The sequence below is a fragment of the Chenopodium album genome, chromosome 12, assembly GCF_948465745.1.
Source record: "Chenopodium album chromosome 12, dcCheAlbu1.1, whole genome shotgun sequence".
NCBI classification, from domain to species: Eukaryota; Viridiplantae; Streptophyta; class Magnoliopsida; order Caryophyllales; family Amaranthaceae; genus Chenopodium; species Chenopodium album.
Genome location: NC_137845.1, coordinates 28,908,938 through 28,933,582, shown reverse-complemented (window position 1 = coordinate 28,933,582; position 24,645 = coordinate 28,908,938). Strand labels below are relative to the sequence as shown.

Genomic DNA, 24,645 nt, shown 5'->3' with positions numbered 1-24,645 from the left:
ACCCTTAGACTTTTCCTTTTTAGGGGGACGAATTATTTTTGTACTTGACACTTATTTTCCAGATATAGTAGAGAGAGAAGCTTAAGATTACTTGATTGTACTTGAATTTGATCTTTGATTTCATCTTGATTTTGGATTTCTTCTTCACAACAATGAAAGTTTGTGAGATTTTTTTCCTTTGAATTTACTTTTATTGCAATTTCCTTTAATTCTTGAATGTTTGATTTGAATTTCATTCTTTGCTTTAGAATTTGTTGAGAGATTGAATTCCTTCTTGAGTAAACTTGGAATGAATATGGTTGTGATTGAATTTGTTTTGTTTTTTTCAATTTCACCATGATTAGTGAGTAGATTAGCTTCTAGGGAGAAGGGGAAGCGTGCTTGATTAATGATTTTTGCTAGTTAATGATCCTTGATTGATTGAATTGTTGTAATTAAATTGGTTGACATACTTGTGCATGTGATTAATTGGACTAGGAGTGATCAACCTATAAGATTAATCTAGATTGCATTGCAAATTTCAATGACATGAACCCTTGATTTGAGAATTGCTTTAATTAATTGAATTTGATTGTGATTTTCCTAGTTAGCCATTTATAGTGAACCCTAGCTTGGCTTATAGGAGATAGATCTTGAATTTCATTTATTGCAACTATTGTTTGTCCTTTGCAATGTTTGAATTGATTGAGTGATCTTTCAATAAGTATAATCATTGAGCTTGCATGTGGAACCTATATCCCTAGTGTTTAGTATATTGAATTTCTCGATTTATCTAGCTTTCTCGATACCGTAGTTACCAACCATATCTTTCTATAATCTTTGAAATAGCTTGATCTAGGCTATAGCTTGCACCTACTTATTCCTTTGGGTTCCACCCTTGACTTACCATATACTCGTATTAGGTTGGTCAAGTGTTTATAAATTTTGTTTGGCTCTAGGAAAGGGTAGAAAACGACCTACATTTCCCTACGTCAATAATAATAGCTTCCAAATCAATGTGTCGTATCATTGAAAACTACTTTGCAATCTAGCGTGATAATCAAGGTTAGCTACTCCTCATCAAATCAAACATATGCACAAATTCCATTAACCAATTTAATCACATTATCCAATCAATCAAAATCCCCAAATTAGCAATAGCTTATCACTCATACATGCTTCACCACATCCCTAGCAAAGGAACTACTCACTACACATAGTAAAGTTGAAAAGCATAACTAAACTAATCATCAATTTCATTATCAACATTGCAATCCAAATATAAACAATCAATCAAATAATCTAAAAAAATTCAACAATATATCAAAGATCAAACACTAAAATTGCATTAAAGAGAAAAGAATTCATATAAAACTTTGATCAATATCAAAGTGAATGAAGATCAAAATGTAGCAATCATCAACTACCAAGTTCCTCTCTCTAAAATCTAAGAATAAAGTTTCCTAATATTTTGAACTTCTCTCTCTAAAACTAGTCTAATTCTTCTTGTTCTAATCATCCTCTTTCTAAAAAGAAGAAAAATCTATATATATAGTAAAACTAACATAGGAGAAGTTAGTTAGACGTCCAAAAATAACCCTAATAGGCGCGTCCTCTCCTCATCATGCTCAGTTGCAAAGAAATGGGTACGGAACAGGAGGAGATGAACGCCCGTGCCTGGGAGCAGGGAAGCCCCGTGCGTCCGTTGATGCTTCTGTGCACTCCACTTGATGCATGTTGGGGGTGGCAGTTTTCAAAGGCCTCCACGGTGGGTTCAACACCATTTTAAGTGCCCACACAGCTTGAGAGAGCGGCCTAGAAGTCTTGGATTTTGCACTCAATAACATTTGAGCTTCAAAGGGAGAGACCGGCTTACATCTTAAGCCTTACAAATCCTGAGATAAAGCTATTGAGCTTCTAAGACATCACCGATCTCCTGAAATCAAAGAAAAGCAAACAAATAAAAGAGAAAAATCAAAATAAACCTAAGAAATGCAAGAAAATGGGAAAACAACTAAGGAAAACACAAACTAGAGAAATAATAAGTAAAACTAAAGAAAAAGAGACAAAAGTGCTATAAAAGCGATTAATATTCATCCTAAATGAGTGCCATAAATGACACTCATTAAAATCCCCCAAGCTATATTTTTGGTCGCCCTCGAGCAAAATGAAAGCAAGTAGAAATAGGATGAAAAATTTATTCAAACAAGAAAAAGGAAAGAAAAAGATAAGAATGTACACTAAAACTCACTTTCGTAGGAATCATGGTTGTTTTTAGCTACAACAAGCCCTTTAAACCCCAAACTCGCCAATGAGGACGAGTGAAGTCTCGTAAGAAATTGACCCATAACTCTTAAAGGTAAAAATGAGGCAAATCAATAAAAAGAAAGCAAAATAAAAAATTCAAACAAATAGCTTTTGAAATAGACTTTTACAAATGATCAAATGCAAGTGAATAAACAACTTTCTATACAATAAGGGTATGCACGTTCCAAGATATCTAAGGTTGATTGAAACATAAAATATGCTAAGCATAGAGAACTAATGAAACACAATTCACCTTCATCTCAAACAATCTTACCACGTTCTCCCAACTAGTTTCAAATCCACCTCTAGTGAGCATCTCAATGATTCCTCAAAGGAACTGGAAAAGAAGAGATTTAAGGGCTACTCGACATCTTGACTATGCACACCGCCCGCTCCATAGGTTTGACTCACATCTCCCTCCACCGACTTGTGACTCAACCAAAAAGGTCAAAAGGTCTTGAGAAGGGTTGTAATGTCAAGGCGAAAAGGGTGAAGGTAGGCTAAAATTTAAAATTTGGTGGTATGCCTAAATTGTGAAGCAAAAGGTGATCAATCCTCAACACCATAATCAAGCATTCACCAAACAAAAACACCAACACCCCCAAGCTTATTCAAAGTTAAAAATTACAAACATATACACAAAAAGCGTAAGAACACTTCCCCCTAAGATAAAATGAAGCATTGTTCCCAATGCTTAAAATAGGGAGAAATACACTTACATCAAAATATTTTTGAACTTTTTCATTTTTCACATTTTTTTTTCACTTTTGCCAAAGCATTTTGAATGTGCCTTGCTTTTTCTCAATTTCTCTCTTCGTTTTTTAACTTTATTGCAATGTTCTCGCCTCTTTTAACTATGGGCGGCTTTTTCAACTTGGCATTTGCCTTTATTCACAAAATATACACAAAACAAATTTGCTTACATTATAAGAACCAATATTCAAATTAATCCATCACAATATCCAACAATAATGATCAATTGCTTCACAAAAACCAAGAATGGAAACAAGAATGAAACAAAAGGCTCAAAATCTAGAGATATGGCTTAAAAAGAAGGTTTCTGGCTCAAATGGTTAGCAAGTAGGCAAATGAAAACCCAAAATAAAGAAATAGAAAATATCCTAAAAAAGTAAAAATCACCACCCCGAAGAGATGCCTTTGTCCTTCCTAAATGGCTCGGTCGCGATCTCGGGAGACAAGAGTCAAGTTCTAGATAAAGCATACAATAGTCAAGGATCCATGTGCCGCTCATGCAAAATATGTAGAAGGCTAGAAAAGAATGAAACCTTACATGGTTGTAGCAATAACTCACTATTAGTATCAAATTCACCAAAGGGAGCAACTCCAACTTACCACAAACAATTAGAATCCGGCTTCAAGGTCCCAAAAGTTCTAAAGACACTATCTTAGCATACTCTATCCTAGAATCAACCAAACATACTCTCAAACCGTGCACACTGATACCACATAGGAAACCATTCATTCAAAAGCAAAAGGTTGGATGGTATTATGTCCAAAACATAAGCATAACATGAAAAGAAAACGAAAAAAAGCCTCAAAATCATATTTTTGTATTTTTGCATTTTCGAAAAGAATGAAAAGAAAAAGGAAATAGAAAATAAAAGAAAAGGAAAAGATAAAGAAAAGTGCAAAGATGCATGCATGTTATATAAATCCCAATCGTCATACAAGCGGTCATTCGACGACATCGCCAATAACCCCCAAACACCTATGGTGTTACAAAGCAAACATCTGCGAACCGTTCAACTCTTCCTAAACTAATCCTAATCCATGAAAACAATGAAAGAAAAGAAAGAAAAGAGAGAAATAAGAAAGATCTCACCGAGTTATCCAAGCTAAGCTAATAAAAGCGAGGTAAAAGAAAATACCAGCTCCATGAAGCTCCAATCAGACATTAGCATGAATCGTCAAAACCAAGTGAGAATGAAAAAGAAAAAAGGGAACTATTTAAAAAGAAAAAGGTTAGTAATTTGAAAATAAAATAATAAGAAAGCAACATCAAAAATAAAAAGACAATTAATAAAATAAAACTAATCTACAAAATAGCAAAATCAAAACAAAACAACAAAATAGCAAAATCAACTATACACTAAATTACAAGAATTTGGATAAAAGGGATTTAAATTCAAGGGTTTTGGATTTAGGGATTTGGATTAAAGGAGCAAAATCATCATCAACTCATCATCAAAGAGCAATCATCATCAAAAGATACTCAACAAGAAAAATATGAGATACTCATAGAAAATAACAACACTCAACAACATCAATCAAAAGTCAAGACAAGAAATCCCAAAGCATCAAGGCACTAAAAATCAAGGACATTCAACAACAACAAAATTGGGCACCGAGTTCCTTCCATATGAATAATGTTCCCCCAAGCTAAACAAAAATACATCTCAACATCCTATCAATACAAAACAAAAGATCACATAATAAAAGGGATGGAGGAAAAAGCACAAAGAGGGGGAACTAGTTACCACTAGGCCCGACATCATCATCACTGTCCTCCCTATCATAGCAGAATCCAGATAGGGGACCATAAGGATCCTATCCCCCGGTGTAACCGAGTGGCCAACCATAGTGGCCCCTATAATTATCTTGTTGCCAAGGGGCCAAGGGAGTGAATTTCTCGGGAAACTCTAGTGGCAAAGGATGGGTAGGATCGACATAGGGGTAATTAGGATCACCCCTATAGTCGCTCCCACCGGGCACACGGTAATCATAGTTACCGTGTTCATCCGATAAGGTGTGAATCTCGGTGTTAGACCCTTGAGGTCCTTGCCAATATGGGTAGGTAGGCCTCCCATCACCCCCTCTAGACGGCACCGGACCGAGTTGAGGAGGAAAGTAAGGGTAGTTAACCACGGGGGTGATCTCCCTACGGTTTACACTAGCATCATAAAGTTGTTGTTGTTGGATGAACATACCTTGTTGCATTTCGGATATGCCTCTCATTTGGTTGTAGATTGCCTTGAAGTCTTGATCATACATCCCCTCCATTCGAACTTTCATGTCCTTCATTTGGGCACTCAAAGCTTCCATGTCGGAGAATTGTTATTGTTGATGTTGAGGGTGAGGTTGTTGTTGTTCTTGTTGTTGTTGTTGTTGTTGTTGATGATGTTGTTGATGTTGTTGTTGTTGTTGCTATTGTTGTTGATGTTGTTGGTATTGGCGCTCTTCATCAAGCACATCTTCCATATCATCATCATCACCGGAGAGGCGATTGCTTTAGGGCACAAACCATACATTTGGAATTTGCCGGTGAAGGGAGGTCAAAGAGGGGTTAGGGAGGTAGTAATGATGCGTATTCCTCTTCAACCAATCAAATACCTCATCATCATTGTTCTTTGCTAAGAATTAAACTTGTTTGAGATGAGCAATGTCGAGGTGGAGAGTGTTGGCTTCCCCCACCGGAGTACAAGAAGGGAGGTATCGACCAAAACCAAGCTTGGTAGCTAATCTAGTTACCATGCTACCACATTAAATATCTCCTGACTTCTTTCCATGCATGTCCAATTCAATTCTTCAAGAAAATGTGCCCAAAGTTAATCCTTCCTCGCTACTCCTCTCTAGTTGCAATCCAAAGAACCACTAACTAGGCATTCGACAAATTACCCAAGTCTTGCTTTGAGAAGACCGAATATCCCAAGAGCCGATGAAGAACACGAAGGCACGGTTGGAATATATCACTTGCTAGGAGTAGCAAACGGTGAAATCTTTCAATCCCGAGATATCATGCCACCATGAATTTTAGGCAAACCCATGAAAGAACTCATGCTCGGGAAAGAGAATATCCGTTCCCAGTTTGAAGTCAAGGGCCGCATTGAATTCGGCCAAAGAAATAGTCTTCACAACATTGACGAGTTGAAAAGAAATTTGGAAATCCTTATCACCAACCGGAGTGTAAGATAATGAAGCAAGAAACTCCCTAGTAGGCTCAAGGTAGGCTTGGTAGCATGTGTTAACAAAGCTACCTAACCGAAGGTTATCAAACAAAACCCATAAGTCCTCATCGATTCCCAATTTGATCATGCTCTCTCGATAATAATGCCATGAGGGCTTTATGGTTCGTTTTTTGAAAGTCGGCGAAAAGTGGTTTGTGGTTTAGATTAGCAAATCGTGTTTTTGGTAATTGTAAAGGATCATTGTTCGGTTGTGTTTGTGATGAAGGTGAATTTGTGGGTTAGGGTTCCTTAATTGTTACTTGTGTTTTTCTCTTTTTGGAGGTGAGGGCTTTCATGATTTTCGACATATTTGCTTCACAAAGATCACAACCAAAATTTTCAATCAAAAACTCCTCTATTAACCACAATCACAAATCAACCACAACACTACCACACCACTATCAAGTAAACCACCACTCAATCACCAAGATTACTACCAAGAATTCCAAATTTCAATCTTCTTCAAAGAGCCACCAAATTTAACAATCATGCTATGCAATCAACAACAACACAATGTGAGGCAATTTCAATCAACAAACAACAAATACGAGAATCCAAATTATCAAAACAATTATCATATTCAACAAAATCAATACTACTACTATTCACAAGTATGAATAATCAAATTCTCACTACAAATTAATGTAATAATGCAAAATAAAGGTAGAGAAGATGATTATACCATACAAGAAGCACATTTGAACAACTTTCGAGCTCAAAAATCCACCAAAACAAAAAACCCCAATTTGCTCTTCAATGGAGGAAAGAGAATGGAGAAGATGAAATGAAGGAAAGTTGTATGTATGTTGGTGAGATTGATAAAATTTGAGTAGGAATGTGATGATTTTGTGAAGAATTATGAGGATTTGAGTGAAGGATTTGAAGTAGGGAGGTTAGGGTTTCGCGGGTAGAGAGAATAGGAGTGCGGACGAGGGTGAGGTTTTGAGGGAAAGAAAGAAGAAAGGAAGAAGAAATATTTTGGCTGATCACCTGCGCGGCCGCGCAGCAGGGGTGCGCACCCGCGCAGGCAGGCTGGACGCCCGTGCTGTTTCTCTTCTTGCCTTGCTTCTTCTCTTAGTGCGTTCAACTATGGGCTATATGCATCTTTATCATCTTGAGATTATTGAACACACAAAACACATCAGTTTCAAAACACCTTGATAGTGGTTTCAATATTCCAAATTAATGAGAGCACCATAATGAACCCACCAAGCACAAATGCCCTTCTTATTTAAGCACAATTTTTCCCAATATTACCTCCTTGATTACCTTACCCTTATAACTCGAAATTCAAGAAAATCGAGCATACTCTCATCATTAATCACGAAACTCCTTCCCATTATGCTCATGCTCGTTTGAGGGATCTGATTCCCATGAAAACAACCTATATATCCAAACACAAAACAAGTTGTAATACCCCATATTTTTATACGTATTTTATTGTAAATAAGTATTTTGTGAGGTATTTAAATAATTTGAAATAAATTATTTATGGCATTTTAATTATTTATTTTAAATATGTTTGGAAATATTTTATAAAAGGAAAGCTCTTTTTAATTAATTATTTTATTAAGTTGGGATTTTATTTAGGAAAGTTTTATTTTAGTAAAGTTTTATTAAGAAAAGGATTAGGAAATATTAAAAAAGGAAATTTTAGGTAAGAAGGGTTTCTAGAGAAAGGGGTATAAATACTCAACACTTGGGTGAATTAAACTTTGCCTCGCGTGGAGAATAATCAAGGTAAACTTTCTCTCCCTTCTCCTTTAAATCTTTTTCTTTTTCTTTATTTTCCCCTTCCCATTTTTGCACGGTCGGCCACCACTAGCACACACCACCGACCGCCACCACAGCCACCCGCACAAGCGCCAGCAGCCGCGGCGGCACCGACAGGTTGCGGCAGCAGTCCAGCCGTGCCGTGGTGGCTGCTGCAGACCGGCCACCCATTTGAAAAAAAAAATTATTCTTTTTATTTTTTTTCTTTTGTTTAATCCTAGATCTAATTATAAATTATGAGTTTTGTGATGGTTTTATGATGATTGATTTTAAGTATGATACAAATTAATTTTCAGATTTTAAATTTAATTAAAAAGCCCCAATTTTTTAAACCTTAAATTTGTAAATAGTTGATTATTGAAGGAATATGATTTAGGGTGGTTTAAACCTTTAATTGAGGTTTTTAAGGCATAATTACAGAAAGTTTTCATGAATTAATATTGCTGGAATTTTTATTAGTAAGCTAAAAATTAAGTGTCTTGAAGGAATTTTGATTACCCATTAATTGGGATTAAAGTAATAGGTTTTAAATGAATTTTCAGCTTGTTTTAATTAAATTATGAGTCGTTTAATAAGGGTATATATTGTTGGAAATTTGTGTGGAGTAGATTTTAATGCTATATTATGATTTTGGTTTGTATGAGACTTTGAAGTAAGTGATTTCTATTAGTCGTGGTGATTTTAAGATCGTATTCAAGGTACGTTCGCGTACTTGGTATTTATTTGGTGATATAGGATCATGCTAGGCTTTGAATAATTAATTCCAAATAGAATTATGATAGTTTTTGGTTGGAATTTATTATTTAGTTGATGTTGGTGATTGAATTATGAAGCATGGAGTATTTGTGATGGCTTATTGAATGAAAATAATTATTTTGGCATGTGATGTATGAACCACACTTTTATTATTGGCATGATAGAGAGCATGTTTAATTAAACTAAATGTTTAATTTGGTTTGGAATATCAAAGAGGAATTTTATTATAGTTCATATAATTTTTATTGATGTTATAAGCATGAGGAAAGAGCTATGTAAGTGTCTATGTACACGAGGAATAAATTATACGTTGGTGCTTTAGTGCACTTAAGGTGTTTCTAATACCGAGGGATAGGAATCGTGGCGCATTATGCGTTTAAGGTGTCTTTGACACCGAGATAGATTTAAAAAGGATTTTACATTAAATATTATGTGGTTACTAATTATTGAAGAATTAAATTGGAATATTTATTTGTTTGGATAATTATAATGTTTGATTGTGCCATGGTTTGAGAGTCATCACCAAGTTTTATAATATGTAAACAACATAAAGTGAAAGAGATTACACACCAAAACTCTTGGAACGTATATACCTTAAATATGAACATATGGGGGGAGTTTTGGGTAATTTTTACCCAAGCTACGTGGGCCAACCAGGTGGCGACTCGTGTTAGTCCAAGATTAGTCCAAATTGGAACAATCCTCATCTAACACGTGGCGTTCCCAGAATTTGGGAAAAGGGCGGCCTTTGGGGCCCGAATCCCGAGAAAGCTGTAATTCGGCGCTGCCCATCAGAATTAGGTCAGAGTGACCTAATTAGGGGCACATTTACCAATGACCCTATAAATAGGGAGATTCCCCCATTTTGGGGACATCTACAATTTATTACATCTTACCTTACATTATCTCACATCAGAGTAAACACCTAATCTCGGAATCCGAGAGGATCTCACCTTTACCTTTCCGCACTTTTTACTTTCTCCAACGCGTTCTAACTTGATCGTCGGAGGCGGAACTCCAACCAACCAGAGTCTCCGTGTTTTGCAGGTACAGGCCATGTCGGACCAGTCTTGGTGACGTAACTCTCCCGAGGGACAAAAACACCCAAAACATTTGGCGCCGTTTGTGGGGAGAGTATGTCTATGATGGTTCAAGAATCTGTACAGCCACCTTAACCCAACCGGCTTGGAGCCGATGGGGTGGTCTACTTAGACCATGATACATACAACGATTGTGAAGTCGAAACCCGAGTAGGCCCTGATTGGTCACTCCTCTCAAAGCACATCCGTTCTAGAGATAAGCTGGAACGACCTAACAATTAATCTGGTACCAACAAGACTACTGGACCACCGCCTGGTAACACTCAGGCGGCAGGGGGTCAGGCTGCAGTAACTAAAGACGAACTCATGAAATTCATGACAAGTTTCAAGGGTCAAATCAAGGACCTGATCAACTAAAGGACGGTTGGCCCTAGCAAGGGTCAGTCGGCCAAGAAGACTCCTCAAGCTAAGTGGAGAAAGTCAGTCAGAGACAGGCAGCCTACTCCACATCCAAAGGAGAAGACTACGCCTGCCATTTACTAGACCAAGGTCCTTCTGCCCTAGACGGGTAAAATGAAGGTCATCTGAGCTGTTCAGCTGCATGACAACAAGAAAACCTTCTTCGATGCTCGACACATCATCGAGCATAACCAGAGCCAACAACTGTCTGAGTCAGCCTCTACATCAAGCTTTCCAGACAGCTTCAAAAATACATCCGCAAGGAATTCTCAATCCTTGCATGAGAGCCATACAAGTGGCAAGTCCGTCCATACTGGCCCTCATATGATCGGGACAGTCCCGTATGTGCCCCAAATTCCATAGGGGCATTACACCCTTCCTTATATGCAGCCGGCCCTCTTTGGGGGACAGGAGGCATATAATGTCCAACCCTTGGACTGCCAGCTCCGTCTGCTTAAACTTGGTGAACAAACTTCTGTGTTCACCAAGGAGATAACCGAGGTGGCATAGCCAACCAAGGTTAAGAATGTGTTGGTTGGTGCCTATGATGGTACCACCAACCCTGAAGATCACCTCATGGCCTACACCAACCTTATGCATATGTAGGGGTTGGAGAATGCTATGTGGTGCCGATGCTTCCCAGCTACCTTGAAGGGCATATCCTAATAATGGTTTGGTAACCTGTTAGCCGGATGCGTTGATAGCTTTAGGAGGCTTGCCTTCCTGCTTGCCTCCAACTTCTCAATGAACATCCCTACCAAGAAAACAAGTCATGACTTGAGCACCATACGACAGGGAGAGAGAGAAGGACTTTGCTCCTACGTTAGATGGTTCAATCTGGTGAGAATCTAGATACAAGGGCTGTCTGACGAGGTAACCTATACAGACTTCTTCATGGGTCTGAGGGATGGGTCAACCTTTAAGTTTGACCTCGTCTGGAAGAGGGTCTTCACCCTACAAGAGGAGTTGATAGAGGCGGAGAGCTTTATTCAAGCCACCAACCTCTGCTTGTCCAGCCATCAGTCAGACTCTAAGAAGTCTGACAAACAAAAAGAGAGTCGGTCTTCTCTACCGGCTCAGAAAGCTGAAGAGAGAAAAAAGAGGAATGAAGTTTGGGCGGTTGATGTGCCTGATCAGCCGTCCGAAAAGAAAAAGAAAGAATTCAAACTGTACGTTCCTAGGTACGAGTTTAACACAGACTACTACTCCATCTTCATGAAATAAAGGATCGACTAACCATTGAGAAGCCGAATCCCATGAAAAGTTCCGTTCAGTCATGGAACAAGAATAAATACTGTCACTTCCATGAGGAAGTCGGCCATGACACTAACGACTGCTATAGTCTCAAGCGGACGTTGAAACGTCTGGCTGACAAGGGGGTGCTAAAATCCTATGTCTTGAAGTCCAAAGCGACTGTAAAGATGAATTTGGGGCAGTCGTCCAAGACTGTCCACCCTGCTAGTAGTTCGGACACTGACAAGGAGCCGGTCTACACAATAGCAGACGGATTCGCAAGTGGTGGCCCGACCATCCGGGGCACCAAGGATCATCTAAAGAAGATGATCTATTCTGTTGATGATGGGTAGGCGTCTGCTAGTGGCACTTTCCCCGACGTCCTCATCACTTAAAAGGATCAGGGCAAAGTCCACCGACCGCATGATGACCTGGTCGTCATTGAATGTAAGGTCGCCTACCAACTGGTTGGTCTAATCCTTAAAGACACTGGTAGCTCCTCTAACCTCATCAGCTATAAGTGTCTGTCCAAGCGGAACTACAAGATGGACAATCTGCGCGACGTATCCCATCCCCTTGTTGGCTTTGGGGGAGGGTTCGTGCACCTAGTCGGACAAATTGACTTACCCATCCGGCTGGGGTAGAAGGGAAAAGGGCGACATATGATCATCTGGTTTTTGGTGGTTGAAAAGCAAACCGCCTATAACATTATTCTAGGCCGCCCACTCTGAATGAGTGTAAGGCCGTCATTATCCCATCTCTCATGTTGATAAAACATTAAAAGGGTGATGGATCTGTTGGCTCCCTGAACGGGGATTAGAAGACGGCTAGGGAGTGTTACCTCTCAAACGTCAAACCAATGGCTGCTGCAGTCAGAAGGGGAAAGAGCCAATAGAACTTGACGATGTTAAGGACTCTGACCCAGCCCCACCAGCAGCGGAAAAGAAAAGAAAAGATGATCAGCTGGTGGAGGTGAAGAAAGAGAAGAAATAGCAATCACTGACCGGGGAACGGTCAGATGAGCTCCGTCCCCATCCGGCTGGTGACCATATTGATATTCCTCTAGACGACAGCCGTCCAGAGCGAACTGTTAAGGTGGGGACGATTACTTTTGAAAGGTTGGGTGCAGACTTGCACCTTCTGCTGAAAGAATTCAAAGACATTTTTGCCTTTGAAGTGGAAGAGATTCCAGGCATCAGCCCAGATCTCGCTGTCCACAAACTCGCCGTGGACCCTAAAAAGAAGCCCATCCGGAAAAAGATAAGAAATCACAACGAGGAAAGAAGTCAGGCGACAGTTGCAGAAGTCAAAAAACTGTTAAACGCTGGGTTCATTCGGCCATGTAACTTCCCTGATTGGGTTGCGAACGTTGTGCTTGTAAAGAAGTCGAATGGTACCTGGCGCATGTGTGTAGATTACACAGACGTGAACAAGGCATGTCCAATGGACAGTTACCCGCTACCAAAGATCGATAGCCTTGTCCACTCTACAGTCGGGCATGCCTTGATGTGTTTTATGGATGCCTACTCAGGCTTCTATCAGATACCCCTGTGTAAAAAAGGTCAAGAGAAGACGGCCTTCGTCACTGATCTGGGGTTATTCTGTTATACTGTGATGTCGTTTGGCTTAAAGAATGCGCCTGCTACTTTCCAACGGATGATTAATACTGTCTTCATTAATCAAATTGGGAGGAATGTAGAGGCTTATATTGATGACATGACAGTCAAATCCAAGCTACAGACGGATCATCTCGGTGATCTCCGAGAAACCTTCACCACACTCAGGCGGCATAAGGTCATGTTAAATCCCAAGAAATGTGTCTTTGGTGTTGAGTCTGGGAAGTTTCTCGGATTCCTGATTGATCAAGGGGGATGGAGGCTAACCCTGAAAAGATACAGGAGGTAATTGACATGTACTCACCCCGCACTATCAAGGAAGTTCAAAGGCTCACCGGTTGCCTGACAGCATTGGGAAGATTTCTCAGTCGGTCAGGTGACAAGTGTCTATATTTCTTCCAAGCAATCAGGAAGAAGACAAGGTTTGAATAGGGAGATCATGCTGAGGAGGCCTTTCTAAAATTGAAAGAACACTTACACTCTTTGCCAAGGATGGTTAGCCCTCTGCCCAAGGAGACGCTTTACATGTACTCAGTCGTCTCAGATCATGCCCTCAATGCCGGTCTCCTTGCTGAGAGAGACGACATTTAGCTCTCGGTCTATTTCATTAGCCACGTGCTTAGAAGCGTTGAACTACGGTACCCCATGGTTGAAAATTTTGGCCTTGAACTCTACATGGCTGCCAAGAAGTTGAAACCTTACTTCTTGGCACATCTAGTTGTGATCTACAAAAACCAACCTCTCAAGCGGCCAATGACAACCTTGGAGTCATCCAATAGAATTCTCAAGAGGGCTATTGAAATGCAATGTCTTGAAATCACTTACGAACCAAGAAAGGCAGTGAAGGGTTAGGCATTTGCCGACTTCATTGTCTAAATGACAAGGTCGGTTGCTCCGGATAATCCTGATCAGGTTTGGAAAGTGTATGTAGACGGGAGCTCTACTATGAACGGCTGTGATGTAGGTATAATCTGTAAGTCTCCTAAAGGGGACAAATATGAGTATCTACTACGGTTCAAGTTCCAGGGCTCAAACAATGAGGCAAAATATGAAACCCTTCTAGCCGGTTTCCGCATGTGTAAGGCGGTAGGGGCGAAAAAAATTGACGCCTGCTCTGACTCTTAGTTGGTCGTTAGCTAATACCATGGTGACTATGAAGCCACTCATCCGGCAATGATCAAATACCTTCAGGCTGTCAAAGCTGAAGCTGGGACACTTAAACATTTTAATCTAAGTGAACTGCCCAGATTTGAAAATAATCAGGCGGATGCTCTGTCAAAATTGGCATCCTCCGCCTCCTGTGATATGCCTTAGTCAGTCTTCTGGGAAGTTATGGAAAAATGAAGTATTACTAAAGAAGAGCCCATTGCAGTACTTGACCGAAGCTCTACCTGGATGGATGGCATTCGGGCATGTCTTCAAGACGGTACACTACTTGATTCACCACAAGAAGCGGCTGTCCTAAAGAAGCGGGCAGCAAACTTCGAGATAAGAAACGGAGAACTCTTCAAGGCGGGTTTCCTAAAGCCTCTGTTGAAGTGTGTTACCCCAGAAAAGGGGAAGGAAGTTCTCGAAGAGATGCATGCAAGATACTGCGCCTCCCATATAGGCGGCAGATCTCTAGATGTCGGGACTAGGCGGTAGGGTTACTTTTGGCCCACTCTTGAGTCAGACGCCATGGAGATGGTAAAAAAATGTGACAATTACCAAAGATTTGGGAAGCTCATCCATCAACCAGCAACTGACCTGACAGCAATCCCCAGCCCAGTCCTGTTTGCTAAATGAGGCATGGACATTCTGGGTCCTTATACGCCTGCATCAGGCGGAAAACGATATATTTTGGTGGCTGTGGATTACTTCACCAAGTGGGTGGAGGCAGAGGCGGTCAAGAGCATCAAGACAAAGGATGTCATCTCTTTCATTTGGAAGAACATCATTACCCGGTTTGGGGTACCTATATCTATGGTGTTTGATAATGGCCCCCAATTTGAAACGCCTCAGCTTAAGACTTGGTTGGTAGATGAAGGGATCTAACATGGCTTTGCATCAGTCGGCCGACCCCCAACAAACGCCAAGTTGAAGCCTTCAACAAACTCATCTCAAACGACATTAAAAAGAAAATTGAGAGAGCCGGTGGTTTATGGGCTAAAGAATTAACTCATGTCCTTTGGGCCATCCGGACAACTGAAAAAGGGGCAACCAGTGAAACCCCATTTCTCATGGTATACGGTGCTGAAGCCGTGTTGCCCATCGAACATTATGAGCCGACTCTACGAGTCATGCTATACGATGAAGAGGCAAACTGGGAGGCCATGCAGCTAGCATTGACTCGCTCTCGGAACGCAGGGGCAATGCCGCCTTGCATCATGAGATCTACCGTCTAAGAATGGCCCGTGCCTACAACAAAAGAGTACACAAACGACCCTTGAAAGTTGGGGACTTTGTGTTATGGAAAATGGAGGCAATCGGTAAGGCAAATGAGCATGGAAAGCTAACTGTAAATTGGGAAGGCCCCTACCGGATATATGAAGAAGTAAGAGACAACACCTACTGCCTGGAAACTCCAGACGGCTTCCTAGAACTTGGAATGTAGACAACTTGAAAAAGTACTACTTTTGAGACTTGTAAATTTTTGTAAATAAAAAGCCCATCAATGAAAAAGTTGCTTTTTGTTTTCAATTCTGTTATTCATGTGTTTATATACATCCGTAATGATTAAAGCACTGCCTGTGCAATACATAGACGGTTGAACTATTACAATACTAAAATTAAATTAAGTTAAAAACTTAGTGGCTAAATCAAAGTCCAAAAGACATGAGACCAATGGTCGGATGACACCTATTTTATAAATTCGCCTGCTCCAACATGAGTATGGCGTCCGGCGACGCCCATCCAGGTGGAATCGTCGTAGAAGAGTATCTCCCATTCGGGTGACAAAGTGCTCTACAAACTCATATAAACGACAAAGATTGAACGACCTAATTGGTCAACTCATAGCCGTCTGACCAAAATAATTTAAAGAACGACTAAGTTTTCGAGAATCGAATGTCCAAATACATCAGACGGAGACCGATAGAAGTTTTAACTTAGATTATTTTTCGAAATTATGCAAGTCCTCCCAATAGGGAAAAAGGACTATGAGAAAAATTGGATTGCAAGTACCCCAGGTGGAGTAGAAGAAAGCTAAGTATGACTATTTCACCACTTGGGCTAAACGGAGGTTTTCTTGTGTGTTTGGATGATTGTGTGCTTGGTTTGGGGCAATCAATACTGTGATTGATTGACTTGAGAACCTCTCATACTCTTTAAAGTATCAAAAGTTCCCAAGCTAATTAATCAGCAAAGTACTGAAACCAACCACACAGCCGCCCAGGGGCAAGTACAGCCGGTTTGTTATCTGCCGCATGCTCTCAAAGAGTTAGGCAAAAACTCAAGTATATATATACATGCAAAATTCAAATGCAAACGCAAAAAGTGAAGCAAAATTTAAAAACAAATGGAATCAAAGCCAACTCAATTGACACTTTCATAAATAAACCCCGGCCAAATTAGCCGGAAAGAAATGTTAGCCGGATACCCATCTGGGGAAAAAGCATATAAATTGTTGATTCACTACATCTAAATACTCGGCACGCAGGCTGGAAAAGCAGACGTCTTTAAGACAAATTAAAGACAAAAAAACTTAATTCTGGAGCGCAGCCGGGACCTCCTCTCCTGTCTATTCAAGCGGCGGTTGAGAAGAGTTTACTTGAGCATCTTCTTGTTTCTGCTATTTCTCGCCTTCGCCTATAGCTTGAGCTGGCTCCTCTTCGACCTCCCGATTGGCCCAAGCATGGAATGTCCCTAGGCCTGGTTTGCCCTCAGCCTTGGCATTAATGACTTCATCAGCATACTGATAAGCCAAGGCCTAGAGACCTACTCCTGCCCCGGGCATAGAGTTTCCCAGGCAAGCTTCATGCAGTCCGTGCAGTCGGATTCGTTCTCTTCGACGATCGGGCCTCTAGGGTCACCTTGAAGTTTGCTTGAGCCTGGGCCATCTCATTCTTCAGGCGGTTGACGTCCGCGCGGAGATCTGTGTTCTCCTTGTCAATCACCTCAAGCGCCTTGAGGTCCGGCTGAGCGTTTTTTAGTGCAGCCTCAAAGTCGGAGGCCTTTTTCTTGGCAGTCTCCAGCTCAGCCGTCAAGCGCCTGATATTTTCCGCCTGTTTCAATTCAAATGTTTTAGATTCAAGTTCATTTATTGCATTTGAATAGAAACCAACGTCTGCGGAGTCTTGCGTAGCTTTATTGGCTCGTTTCACCTCAGTCTGCTTGCGCTGCCATGGTCTCTTCAACCCATCCACCCTCAGCATAGCCTATGGCCACAAGCGCAGTGTTAGGAACTCAAATGGGAAAATACTTGATGAAATTTAATGAAATTTGGTTTGAAGGGACATACCTCAGACAGGAGGGCCATGATCCGATCAAGATTAAACGTCTCTATGCTAGGGATGACGTCCTTTTCCTTCTTGGGGATGGTCCCAAGAATAGATTTGGCGTACTACTGCACATCCGACCACCGAGGGGAGTCTGTATCACAATCAAGATTGGGTGAGGAAGCTGCATAGGCGGCACCTATCTACAGACGGCTCCCTAATGAACCCTCTTAAGTCTGCTGTGAGTGAGACTTCACCCGTATGGGTCAAGGAAACTCAAACGGTGATTTTAGAGGACTAGCCATACCTTGCTCAATAATCTACAGGCTGTCATCACCCACAATCATGGCAGAACTACGAGCTTCCTTAGGCTTTTCGTCCGCCTTATGCACCATCGCTGCACCAAACTTCTTGCCTAGGTCTATTCCTAGGCCGAAGCCTTGCAGGCTGATGCTTTTCCCCCTGATGTTGAGATGGGTCTTCCCAACCGGTAGTTCAGGAGCCGTCTAGGCCGATGACACCTTTTGAGATTTGGTGGAACTGTTGGCTGTTTCATCCGACTTCCGCTTGATGAGCTTTTGGAAGGATCGAGGAACGTCCTACAAGGCAAATGGCACAATGAGTATACAGTCGGCAATAAGCCGCCTCTATTGGGATATTAAGACAAAATTCAAAGTAAACAGGTCTAACGGTGAATACCTGACTATTGGCGGAAATTTTCGCTCTTTTCTTCTCTGCCTTGTCCTTGCGGATTTATGCTGCAGAATTTCTGGGGGTTTTCTCTTCAAAAACCATGTTCTTGCCAGTCTCTGCAAACAAAACGCCTGTTAGAACATACATAACAGAAATAAAATCGAGAATTTAACGTAGACGGCATAATTCCTGCTGTATACACATTGGACATACGTCTACCAAACATTGTGCTGAGACCGCAGCCGGATAAAAATGCCTCGTCTCTCAGCCATACATGCCTAGGTATCCAATTTTTGGGGACACTTATTGCTTCCCCGGTTGAAAGGTAGTCGGTTGTAAGTTCAAAGAATCCCGCCTCTATGATTTTCTCATAGTCCTCGTCTAGAATGGCAGGGAATTTGCACTTTTGACCTAGAAGGTCCGTCTTCCTATTATACCGCCTATACTCGCGGTTCTCTCTCTCCTAGGAGGAAGACACCAGACAGAAGCACTACTTCCAGTTATCCCACTTAGACAGTTTGTCTAAGGTCATTTGGTACTTGGGGTATGTTGTAAGAGTGTACCACCTCTCCACCGGCTTGGGTTTCGACTGAGGTAATGCATGTGTGAAAAAGCCTCCCAGCCGGCGCGTAGCCCTTGCCATTCACAATATAACCCCAAATGTTGACCCAAGAATTTGGAGTCTACTGCCATACACCCAAGACGTATCCCCGGTGGATGGATTTAACCACATCGTTAAGAGGGAAGCGGAGGTCGGCTAGGAACGCCGCCTCATAGCAGCCGAAGTACCGATTGGCATTGGTCTGTTCGTCCTCCCAGGCAATGGTGCCCAATTCAGGCAGCACCCGGATGTTGAACCCGTCTCCTAGAGGATACTTAAGCCTGAAATTGTCTAAACCCTTCTCCATTGCAGCTCTATCTTTAGCTGACATATGGATCTCACACGAGTTGTTCTTCTTTTTCCAGTCTTTGCGTTCCTTTTCCTCGTTGTTCTCAAGCAGAGGAAGATCATCATCGTCACTACTATCCTCAAAGTTAGACCTTGAGGCGGTGCTTCCCTTGTCTCTCTCCTAGGAAACCTCTTCTCTGTCTGACCTTGAGTTAGACGCGGTTCCCTCCCCGTCTCCATCTTCGGGATCAACTTCTTCACACCTAGCATTGGAGGGGGCCTCCTCACCGTCACTATCCTCATTCTCATACAATATCTCGTCACTTGGGGTCCTAGGGATCCCAGACGGGGAGTATTCCCCAGAGTCGACTTGCATGTCTTCCCCCTCAACTAGGGTCACTTCATAAGACGATACCTCCAATTACCGTCTCTCCTTCGCCGTCTGATGGCTGTTTGTTTGGTTCTAGCTATTGTGTCCTACACAGACACACAGACGGTCGATTTAGGGGATGTACAAAATTTCTCCATGAACCCAGAGCCGACACCCCCAATCCTAGACTCAGCCGTACCAGGAGACCGACTAACTACTGACCTACGCTGTGCCGTGTGTGTTGGTGATGAGTCTATTTATTGAGTGAAAGTATACAAACGGAAAAAGTAAGAATGAGCTGAAGAGGGTGGAGACGGTACCTTTAAATTTGACTCTAAAAGGGGTCAAGTGTTGACTAGCTACAACAAGCGGGTTGAAGGTGATCTTGTTTGTATATAGCACAAACGGTTGCTAAACCGGCTAGGCAGGCAGGTGAAAAAGGAGTTGTTTGTGTTTAACACAGACGGTAGTCAAAGCTTCTCTCTCTAGAACTCTTTGACTTTCTCTCTCTAAAAACGTTTTGGAAACGTCCAAAAATGAGAGGGGTAAAATATGTATTTATAAAGGGGTAAATGCAAGGGCATTCTCGTAATTTTCCCAGAATGTAAAAAGTTAAAATTCACAGTTAAAATTCAACCAGTTATAGAGTGACATGTGCCATAGATGCCACGTGGCGTGCCATGTCACATTTGTGAGGGGCAATTCAACCAGTTACAGAGTGACCTAATCAGAGGCACATTTACCAATGACCCTATAAATAGGGAGGTTCCCCCCATTTTGGGGACATCTACAATTTATTACAGCCTACCCTACATTCTCTCACATTAGAGAAAACACCTGATCTCGGAATCCGAGAGGATGTCACCTTTACCTTTCCGCACTTCTTACTCTTTCCAACGCGTTCTAACTTGATCGTCAGAGGCGGAACTCCAAACCAACCGGAGTCTCTGTGTTTTGCAGGGACAAGCCACTCCGGACCAGTCTTGGTGACGTAACTCTCCCAAGGGACAAAAACACCCAAAACAGGGAAAGTTATGGGGTTTTATATTTAACCATAACTTCTACTAGGAGTATAAGACACTGTATTTTCCTTTTATTATTATGCACAAGAATTCCGTCACTTACGAGTGGTTATTTTATACTGGCACGGTTAGCTCCCGTGTTAGTACACCTTTACTGGGGCAAGTTAGGGGGAAAACCCGTTCGATGCGTAATCAATGCTAAATGAATCATTTATTTACTTAGTTGAGAAGTCTTGTTGTATGTTGTGTACTTTTAAACAGGTTGCAACGAGGTAAGTTGTGTGTTGATAGGTGAAAGCATGTTAGTGTGTTTAATTACCCTTATGTACTCAGCTTTGCTAATTGTGTATTTGTGTATTTGTTGGCCTTTTCTTTACCTTGGCTCTATGAAGACCCATTTTTAATGGAGAGTAGTGGAAACAAGTAGAGAGAACCATTTCAGGTGATGAAGCATTTTCATGATGGGCATGAGTGAAGAGCGAGTCATGCTAGATTCCATAAGTTTATGATATGTTTATTGTTTTGATATTTTATTATATTATGCCTGTGTGACTAACACAAAGATTTTAAAGTTGGTTTGTTTTGTTAAGGGTCTACAATGGTTCCAAGTTGTAGGTTGACTTTGTTTTACTTTGATTTGACTTTACTTTTGTTCGTTGACTTTTTAAGTTGAGTCGCTTTGAATGTTTCTAAAGATAGCCTTCCACCGTGTGTCTTTGATAGTTGCCTTAGCCGTTTTTACAGTGTCGGTAATGTCTTAGATTTTCCTATTTTGAGTTTTAAACAGAGCAAAACATGTATTTTAAAAGAAAGGAATTTCTAGGGTGTTACACAAGTGAAAGAAAGTAAAGAAATTAAAGAAAATTAAGAAAGATACAATCAAAAGAAAATGTTAGAAAACCGGGTTGCCTTCCGAGAAGCACTTGCTTAAGGTACTTAGCTCGACCCTTCCTCCAAATCACGGAGGGTCAAAGAAAACCAGTTTTTCCAAAGCAGTAGAGGAATCAAACTTCATGCCATCCTTGGGCAACTCCACTTCCTTGTTGGATGCATTCTCTTGTTTTGAAAATTCCGGCTCAAGTTTGCTTTTTTTCAATTTCATTTTCTTCTTAATAAAAGCTCTCTTTTTCATCTTTTTCTTCTTGTTCCTTGTAGTGGACGGCTTCGCACCATCAACACATTTGGAGTCATCTTCAACCTTTCTCGGGAAGAGCTCAAACCATGAAGGTATATCAATCACATCCTCATCCACAAGCTTTGAGGGCTCCATGTTATCTTCACTAACCGTCTTTCTTTCAACACTTAAAGGAACATCATTACAAACTTCAGGAACATCGTTAGTAGAAGACACAAACATGCATACATTATCATTGGAACGAGATGAATTGATACACATAATTCTTTTCACAAAAGACAAAGAACTCATGCATTGACTTAAGCTCAAAACTTGCCTTGTTGTTACCAATATGCAATATGATAAGGCCACCTTTCACATCAATCAAAGCACCTAAAGTAGCTAAAAATGGTCTCCTTAAGATGATAGGTATATTGTCATCTTCCGCAATTTCAAGCATAATGAAGCCAACGAGGATCGTGAACTCACCTATCTTGAGGGGGACATCCTAAACTCTTCCCTTAGGAAACTTAATAGAACGGTCGGCCAATTGTAAGGTCATGTTGGTTGGGAGAAGCTCACCTAGCTTAAGCTTCTTAAAAACGGAATAAGGCATTATGCTAACACTAGCACCAAGATCACAAAGAGCATTTTGAAACATTTTTCCATTAATCTCGAAGGGATTGAAAAATTAGCCGGATCTTTCATCTTTTCGAGTAAATCATTGTGAATTAAAGCACTACAACACTCACTAACTTTTACCGAGTTAACCTCATTACACTCTCTCTTGCCACTAAAAAATTCCTTAAGGAACTTAGAATATCTTGGCATATGTGTCATAGCTTTGGTAAAAGGGATAGAAAGATGAACTTCCTTAAGTATATGGAAGTTTGGGTTTGATCACATCCTCATGCAATTTTTCTTCAATTTTCTCTTCATCTTTGGCATCTTGACTCACTTTCCTTGACATATCAAGCTCCTTTTTCTCACATGAATCATTCACTTTCTCAACCTCCTTACTCTTCCTAGAAACACTCTCTTCAAGAACTTTACCACTCCTAGTGGTGATAGAATACACCGGTTTCTTAGGATCAACTACTTAAGAAGGTAAAGAATTAGGGCTAGCACTCTCCTTCAAGATGTTTGCTAATTTGGTGATTTGTGTTTTAACCATTTTGTTGTGTGTCATCATCTCATTGAACTTCTTGTCACTCACCGACATGTAAGTGTTCAAAATCTTGGTTTGGTTCTCAATGATATCTTTCAATGTAGTCCTAGAAGATGAATGTTGGGCATAGGAATTGTCACCATTACCTTGAGTTCTTGGAGAAAATCCGGGTGGGGGTCCCCTTTGATTGTTGTTTTGAAAATTACCCCGATTTTGGTTGCTCCAATTACCCCGGTTTTGATTATGGCCATTGTTTTGGTAATGGTTACCATAGCCTTGGTTTTGGATTTGGTTCCCATACCCTTGACTTTGACTTTGATTATTATAGCCTTGATTATTATAGTTGCCTCAAAAATTTTGATTTCCTTGGTTCCTATAACCACCATTTTGGTTATAATTATTAAAGTTCCCTTGTTGGTGAGAATTTCTATTCCCAAAATTCCTTTTTCCATCAAATCTTTGCCCATTGTTATTGTTTGAAACAAAGTTCACTTGTTCACATTTATTATTATCAACATAATCACAATTATCAAAAGCATGTGGACAATTAAAAGCATCATGGTCATATGATCCACATACATCACAAAAAAAACACCCATTTGGCATATTGTTTGAAGTAGAAGGAGGAGTTGAGTTAGAAGATGTACCTCTCCCCTTATTGTGGGAGGGAAGAATTGGTGCTTGTGATGAAGCACTCTCAAGCTTTGCTTTGATCGAGGTCATCTCCTTTCCCAAGTTTGAAAAAAGTGTGCACAAATTGTTGATGGCATTGAGATGGTCGATTGAATACACCGTTAAACCACTCTTGCTTATCGACTCTCTCTCACCTTCTTGCCAATCCATGTAACACCTTACCACATCTTCAATAAAGTCCACCACCTCATCCTCCGTTTTGTTCATGATAGGGCCTTCGGCACCGGCATCTAAGCAAGATTTTACTTGAGGGCTTAGACCTCCATAAAAGATTTTGATGATTTGATAAGTGGGAATCCCATGATGTGGGCACTCTCATTGGTATTCCTCATACCTCTCCCATGCCTCATAAAGACTTTCATTGAGCTTTTGCTTAAAGCTTTGAATGAGAGCTCTTGCTACGGCCGTCTTCTTTTGTGGGTAGAACCGAGATAGAAACTCCTTAGTCACTTCATCTCATGTCCTCAAAGAGTTTGGCTTCACCTCTTTGTCCAACCACTCTAGATCACGTCCAATAAGAGAAAAAGGGAAAAGTTTAAGTCGAATGAACTCTTGAGTAACCCCATTAACCTTGGTATTGTAATACTTCTCAAACTCCTTAAGATGGTTAAGGGGACTCTCATGCTTGGCTCCACTAAATTGACGCCTCTCTATCAATATAATCATCGCCGGTCTTATCTCGAAGTCATTTGCCGGTGTCGTGGGAGGAGTAATTCCGCTTTCAAATCTATAGGCTCTCAGAGTTCCCACTTCAATGATAATCTTGGATTAGCACCCATGCTTTCTCGTTCTTCTTCTTCTTCTTAATGGTCTTCCTCTCTAGAGGGACTTGAGCTTGAGGAACGATTAGCAACTCTTATCCTTGTTATGTTCCTCTCAATTTCTGGATCAAATGGCACTAAATTTCGATCTCATGCCCTACGCATACAAATCTCAAAGGAAAATATTAACAGCACGGCTACAAATGTAGCCTAAAAGAAAGAAAATCTTTTTGTAATTTTCAAATAAAATGTAATAGACTCAATCAACAATAGAATATAACCATGCCATTCCTTGGTAATGGCGCCATTTTGACGGGAGGAAAACCTAGGTCGTTGAGTTCTAAGTATCCCCCGATCAAACCAAATTTATTACCAAACCCAACCCTAAGTAT

At 40.8% G+C, this 24,645-nt stretch overlaps 1 pseudogene; it reads left to right on the top strand.

Annotated features, from left to right (window-relative positions):
- The first annotated feature begins 23,787 nt into the window (after nt 1-23,787).
- On the top strand, nt 23,788-23,885 carry LOC145573480 (small nucleolar RNA R71; annotated as a pseudogene).
- Nucleotides 23,886-24,645: the final 760 nt, after the last annotated feature.